This window comes from Nilaparvata lugens, chromosome 10 (genome assembly GCF_014356525.2).
Source record: "Nilaparvata lugens isolate BPH chromosome 10, ASM1435652v1, whole genome shotgun sequence".
Taxonomy (NCBI): Eukaryota; Metazoa; Arthropoda; class Insecta; order Hemiptera; family Delphacidae; genus Nilaparvata; species Nilaparvata lugens.
In genome coordinates this window covers 31,858,899-31,866,544 of record NC_052513.1, presented here as the reverse complement: position 1 = coordinate 31,866,544, position 7,646 = coordinate 31,858,899, and the positions used below count along the sequence as shown (strand labels likewise).

Here is a 7,646-nt window from a genome sequence, read left to right as displayed (position 1 = left end):
AAAGATGGTTGAAGAATTATTCTTTTTGCGCCTAGTCGGTCTTTGTTAGTTGCAGTAGCGGCTCGTGATCTTTTAACTTGGGGGTTCAACCTCATGATCTATTGGGGAGAAAGGTCAAGAGGATAATTATAGACTATTGAGCATAATCAAGTGTAAAGGTAATCAATAATAATTTTAAGGAATTACCCCCCAAAGATTAAGCAAATTTTCTACAAATATAGATTTTTTGTCCTGTTCATATTTTTCTTGTTTAATTTTTACTTTGGGAGTTAATCTACCAATCCTATCCTCAATATAAATTATGTTTGTCTTTAACAAATACTGAACCTTATTCATATTTCTTCATCAAAATGCTGTTACGGTACCTAACACAATAAATTATATTCACACTCTCACTAAAACAAAATGGACATACTAGAAATACTAACGAATACACATAACACACTAGAAATTACCAGTCCATATTCTTCAACACTCAAAAACAAATTTATATAACAAAAAATGCAGTGAAATCTAATCACAACTTTAAACAGTATATACCCGAAATCGTACCGTATAACCTCAAAACTGTCATGCTAAACGCTTTCTACTTCTTGTTTACCGCTTTTTTACTGTTTACTGCCTCCAAATTTGAATTTATTGGTTATAATCAAGATGGCACTGCTACTGAATACGTATCACGAATACTCACGATTCCTTCCGTGGTTTACCGAATGCTTCACTTGCCTCGGCTAGGTTCGGCTACTCTCGGATGAACTCGTGGAAACGTGGTTCAAACAGGATTGTGAACCAAATCCGTGCTAGCAAACCGATTCCCCTCCTCTGTTCCACTACCTCACCCAGCCATGTTTTTAGGTTCACATCGGGGAATGAACACTGCTTTTAACCACCACCCGTTCCGTCATGCCATTCGTTGCTGTTTCAAGCAAGCCACTCCGGCACCGGCCGCAAAACATCGACGTTAAGTTTACGTAGATAAATATTTTGTGATGTAATTTCATGAGTATACAATAAAAATATAATTATATGAGTAGAATTCATCATTCTATAGGAGTTGGTTCAATTCTGGGTGTTCAATGAACCATTGAACACATAGGACGAGCCGCCACTGGTTAGTTGTCGCTTTTTGGGAGCGTTGACTTGTGAACGAAAAATAAAAGCAAAAAGATTGTGCGCTGTGGGAGTTCCAATTGCATTGTGACCTTAAACCTTGAAAATCTGTAACCAACAAGGTGAAGAAACAGGCTGAAGCGGAAGAAAACTACTGAGAACCTTAGAAGATGATAATAATAATAATAATAATAATATAATAATATCGAGTGACCTGGCTGGCTCAGGTCTGGTGTCAGAGTTTTCAGGTCGCAGCTGATCAATTTCAGGGCCTCTGACATGACCTAACGACTTAGAAGATGATGAAAATGTGGAAACTTTCATATAAGATCAGGAAAATGAGAAATAATATCTTATTTAGATAATAATATCTTATCCTAGATATTCAGAGCAGAAGAACCTAAGAAGATGAAAGATGTGGAAACTTTAATATAAGATCAGGAAAATGAGGAATAATATCTTATTGTATCCTAGGTATTCAGATTAACTTATCTCTTGGTAATACTGGTAGCCCTGGAATTAGGATGTCCACTTTGATCAATAGAGAATCCATAACTTCAATGAAGGCAGTTTTCTGCAAGGATAGTATGTAGCTGTATAAAGCTGTGTAGCTGTATAGCTGTATAGTTTATAGCTGTATAGCTGTTTCCTATAGCTGGATATAGCTGTATAGCTGTATCCTTGAGTTTTCGGTAGCATTTTTAATCAATTTTATAAATCGAAAACTAAATAGACAGGAGTTTTCTGACGTTAAGTCCAGCCAATATAGACGCATGAAAAGAGAGTCTCCTTACAATGAATATTGTAGTTCTGATTTCCCAACATATGGTTCAGATAGTTCATAAGAGTAGTACAGAACCAAATTTTTCATGCAAAATTTCTTTGTGCTAGATACGGAGTGGCCCAAAAACCTCGTATTTTCAGTTCATTTCACAATTTTTGCTATTTCCACCAGCCCCAGTCATCAAACAGAGGAATTCGTTTCCGCCTTTTCTTAGATTATAAAATTTGGAATAGAATGAAATCATTCGGAGCTCTCTATCTTCAACAAGTACTGGATTATATATTTTTTCAAATGAGTACAACTTTGATGAATTTCATTTGTTAATCAGCAATATCTTCCTATCGTCACAATTAAAATGTATAACTCAAAATCCCTCTGGGTGTTATTTTGTGCTCTACATCTTGAGACTAGAGCACTCTTTCTCATATAGATTTCCAAGTACACCTGATAACAATACTCCTTGTATTTTGAAAACACCTAATTTTTGAATTTATTGTATATTGAGTGTGTAACTGAAGAACTTTGAATTAACACATAACATAGATACATTTGTATCATTGAATTCCATTTGTTAATCAACAATATCTTCCGATCGTCACAATTTAAATGTGTAATTCAAAATCCCTCTGGGTGTTATTTTGTGCTCTACATCCTGAGACCAGGTACTAGAGCACTCTTTCTCATATAGAATGCCAAGTACACCTGATAACAATACTCCTTGTATTTTGAAAACACCTAATTTTTGAATTTATTGTATATTGAGTGTGTAACTGAAGAACTTTGAAGTGACACATAACATAGATACATTTGTATCATTGACATTTGTAATGCAATTGATGTCCTCAATTAGCTGCTGCAATAATAATATTTTGACTTTTGACTTTTGGACTGTTGTATAAATTAGAATTGGTACCGTTTTGGGCGTGTGCCTGTGGTACGTTTCTGTAAGTTGTGTAGTTCTTAATGTAACCAATTATTATAAAAAATGAACTTGACCTTTAATTGTAGAATGGAATCTTCTCTTCATTTGCTCTGAATGATTAATTCGTGAAAAATAATGTTTTCTAAAGTACCATTCCATCGATTAAAAAATCAAGAAATTGAGATACTTTCCTCATATTTACAGTTTCGACAGCTCTAATGGACAGTGGTTCAAAATGAATTCAAGGCAACTGAGCTCTTAGAAAATGATTTTGATTTTCATTAGTCTCCATTCTCTACAATTTGGAACCTATTTATTTATTATTAGCGAATGGCATTTTTGTCAAATTTCACACTGTTATAAGTGAACGTCAAAGTTTGAAGTGTACTGTATTGCCTGGGGACTGGCTACAAAGAAGTCGTTAGCCTCGCCCAGGTATGCAAGTCTCTCACAATGGCAAGTCTTTCATTAAAATTTGGAGCCAATCATGAGTTTCTGTGATGGATCAGACTCGTTTTAGAGACACTAGATTGACAGTATAATCACGAAAAATCTGAAATCGCCATTTTCAATCTGCTGCTATAACTTTCTCATGTTATTGAAATCTCATTCTGCTTTTCCATTATTTTCTTTTTTGATGTCATGATATCGACAATTTTCCTGTCATTTGTAAAAGACGTAACAAAGTTCCACACAGAACTTTGGGAAGGGACTTCGAGAGTGGGATTGACAGGTAGAAAAAATCTTAATGAAAGAGAAAGAGCGCGATGAAAGAGAAAGAGCTTGATGATAAATGGATAAAGGATGAGAGGAGAGAATAAAATATAGAAAAAATGTGAGAGAGATGGATAGTGTCATGGTAGTCTGTTGTCAGCGTCTGTTCTATTGATTACTCTGGGTCTGTGAGTGCGCGTGAGAAAGTGGACAGCAGGTACAACACACACTCACACACTTGATGACCTCAAAGAAAAGTGTCACTTCTGCAAGTACAGTATTCTGTCAATTCAGCACGATTCTGTTGATGAAAATCCATATTTTCTATCATAGAATGTGTTCACATCATTTTCGAACTTAATTATTGTCGAAATTCTATTTGGATAGTTGATAACAAGAATAGTACCATAGAGTAAAGAAATCTACAATTAAGTTAATTTATGATAGTACATAGGTCCTATTATACCATCCTTTAGTTGACAGGCCCGTGAGGTACTAATGCAGTACCTTTCCAATATGGAGTCATAGATGTGTTACAGATACTGAATTGAAACCAATTGATTACAATATTGAATGTAGTATTTAGTCCACTATAGTGGAATTGATTTAGTAAAAGCATTAGTTTCCATCAGAAAAAGAATGAAATCATCAGGAAAGAATGGAAACCTCAACACCAGAAAAACCAAGTTGCAAAGACGTGATCGGGTGATTAATATGATGAGGGAGTAAGAACAAGCTTTTACAATAAATTATACTGATACCTGAAAAATAGAAACTACTAAGAGTGAATAGGGATTCTCTTTGCTGATACCAACGTAATTTTCACTCAATAATGAATGTCGACTGTGATTGCATCATTATTGATATTCTTTCATTATTGATTTATTGATAAGATAAATCTGAAAAATACTTGCCTTCCCAAATTCTGTATTCTAATTCAATTTATTTATTGAGTCGATAATAGGGTATGGATGAATAATGTTTGGTATCTCTTCTAATGAACTATCTTCCTCTATAATAGTGAGCGAATTTCACAAAAACATCAATGTATTGTAACATTAAAGGTTGAAGCGTCTTCCAATGAATACACAAAAACAAAAATGATAAGTGTTGATAATCAGCCTATCAACTATCCTAATTATTTGTAATGAAGTATGATTTACTAAAAACTTTATTAATTTTAATTTAAAATGGAAATGATAAGCATTGAAACTGCGTTTGAAATGGATGGTAATAAAGGTGTATTATTTTCAACATCAGCCTCTGCGAAAACCAATATCAATAGGTAAAGAACTAGCCTAAAGCTTCACACGCTTTCTGTTTCATTCGGTTCGGTTCGTTTTCGGTTCGGTTCGGCTCGTTACCGAAAACGAATGAGGCTTTCATACATGTCAGGTTTTAATTCGTACGGTTCTATATTAGGTATTTTCTTGTCAAACACAGCTGTGTTTGGATTTTCACAGTTCATGCTGGTATATTTAAATATAACAGTTGGTGTTAAATTGTAAGATGTTATTTCTTGAACAACAAAATTTTAAAGTTAATTAAAAATTGTGAATTATTTGAATAGTTTCTTTTTGATTATGTTAATTTTGGAAGTTCAGAAAAAAAATGTTTCTGTGAACTAACAGAAATGAATAATTGACCATATGATTATGACTTGGAAAATTTTGAAACAGATAATCACGATATCAGGTTAAAATAAAAACAAAAAAAGCAAGCGTGTGTAAAAGACTTTGTTTTTTCCTGTTTCCCTATCAACGAATTCGAATATAATGAAACCTATTCGTGTCGAGGGGGCGTTCGGTGCTATGCGGTTGCTATTCGGTACCGAATTCAAACCGAATCATCGTTTCACACTTATCGGAATTTGCCGAAAACGAAACGAACCCAACCGAACCGAAAGTGTGTGAAAGTAGCCTCTCGCTAACAACGAATTGAAACCTGATGGAATTTATTAGAGACAAGTGGGCGTTCGGTTCCATGCGGTTTCTATTCGGTACCGAATTCAAACCGAATTAACGTTTCACACTTATCGGAATTTGCCGAAAACGAATCGAAAACGAAACGAACCGAATGAGTGTGAAACTAGCCTAAAAAAGATTTTCGAGAACAAAATTGCATCGTAGCCTACGAGATTTTTGTAATAATCTTGTAGTCTGCAATTGAATTTTACTACCGTACATAGATACTGATACCGTACTAAATCTGATACGGTACGGATATAAATGAGAATCCACTTTTACTTAGTTTACTAAGTAAACTTTACTTACTAACTAAACTTTTATCAAGTAAAGTTTACTTAGTAAACTAAGTAAAAGTGGATTCCCATTTATATCCGTACCGTATCAGATTCAGTGCCTAGTACAGTGAAAATATCATTCCCCATGAGATCTAATGGTACTATGGCCTACACGGCCGAGCGGATATTATGAATATAGAACTTATTAGAATCATAGAGAAACACTAGTATAAGTGTTTACGCTATTGTTTCTCTATATTAGAATACTGTAATAATATTCTCACTGTACCGGACACGATCAATGATACTGATATGTGGGAATTTCCTTTTGTTAATTTCTTTGTGTGAAATTAGTTTTGAGTGTTAAAATTAGCAAATTGTTTTTATCGTACTCCGGTATGGTCTAGTGGCTAGGATATCTGGCTCTCACCCAGAAGGCCCGGGTTCGATTCCCGGTACCGGAATAACATTTTTGTTACAATTTAATCATTTTACAGCTGTTGAAATTCTGCAATCTATCTCACAGTATATCTATCAGTCCAATCCACAGTAAATTCATGTCTAATTGATCACATATTGCTATGATTTGCTGTTTTTTTTTAATTTATTCTGTCCAACTATTTTAGATTTCACTATGGTACGACGTAGCCTGAGGAATAGGCCTATAGTGAGGTCCATGTTATAATGGCAGTGGAGAAAGATAGCGTTAACGATTCTCTGCCTTGCCACTGCCTTGCTAATAGCCTACCGGTATAACTGATGTAGTATTAACTGTTCATTAATTCTTGTTTAAAATATTTTATTAGTCAAGAAAATATTTTTTTCAATGATCTAATAATAAATATTCTTAATTGAGATTAAATATTTGATAATCAATTATATTTCTTCTTAGTTGAAAGACGATCTGGCAACGCTGTGGGACTAGAAAAGGACGGTGCTATGCCGCGAATGATAAACAAGGATAGCAACATCAATGTTAATCAAATACTACCATTATAACGTGGACCTCACTATGACTATTATAGAAGAAATCAACATAGCAGAAATCAAAAATAAGATATCCAGCTGGATTGAGATCAACGAACGAAAGTGTGGGAGAATTTATGAAGAGATGAAATTTCCCTTACCTTTTCCCATTTTGTCAAAATCGTCTAGTTTTCCATGAAACGTCAGATATAGAGAACACACGTTTCCTAAGTTGTTGCTAGACTGGACTAATGAGTGGTATTTCTGGCAATGCGATTATCAGTCTCCGGTATGGTCTAGTGGCTAGGATATCTGGCTCTCACCCAGAAGGCCCGGGTTCGATTCCCGGTACCGGAATAATTTTTTGCTTGCAATAATCGCATATTATGGTGATAGTGAAATTCAGGTATAAAGTTCAGTTGAATTCATTCAAAGTCAATAGAATGATAGGAATTCATAGTTGCCAAATCTCTTTTTCCATCATCTTTCTTATCTAGGAGGAAGTCGTTTTATTTGACAATATTAATTCCTGATTGTTATTAACAATGATTGATTTTCACATAATTTGGCAATGAAGTATGGAGGATTTGGAATAGCTGTTAAATACTAATTTTTTAACAAAACTCAATTTTTTTCTAGTAGGATATTCTTGGATATTGCCAATTTTATAATAATAAGATAGGAAAAAATTAAAACACTTTAAAATGTATTGTTAGTCCTCTTTCAGCAGTGAATAATGTTTGGATGTTTGTTTATTCATTCCTTTATTGTAAGTACGGTACCAGTCATTGATAATACTTGATATATTGTATAAAAAATTTCGAGAAATGAACGTGGTAAAAACTTATTCACTGGTATAATGGATAATAATAGAATGGCTCATTTGTTGACTATCATTTTGATGTTGG

General features: G+C 34.1%; 2 non-coding genes across 2 annotated transcripts; both read left to right on the top strand.

Moving 5' to 3' along the window:
- Positions 1 to 6,164: 6,164 nt before the first annotated feature.
- Positions 6,165 to 6,236, top strand: Trnae-cuc. Its single transcript has one exon. It is a non-coding gene; the product is annotated as a tRNA-Glu (tRNA).
- A 787-nt stretch (positions 6,237 to 7,023) lies between these two features.
- On the top strand, positions 7,024 to 7,095 carry Trnae-cuc. The gene has a single exon. It is a non-coding gene; the product is annotated as a tRNA-Glu (tRNA).
- Positions 7,096 to 7,646: the final 551 nt, after the last annotated feature.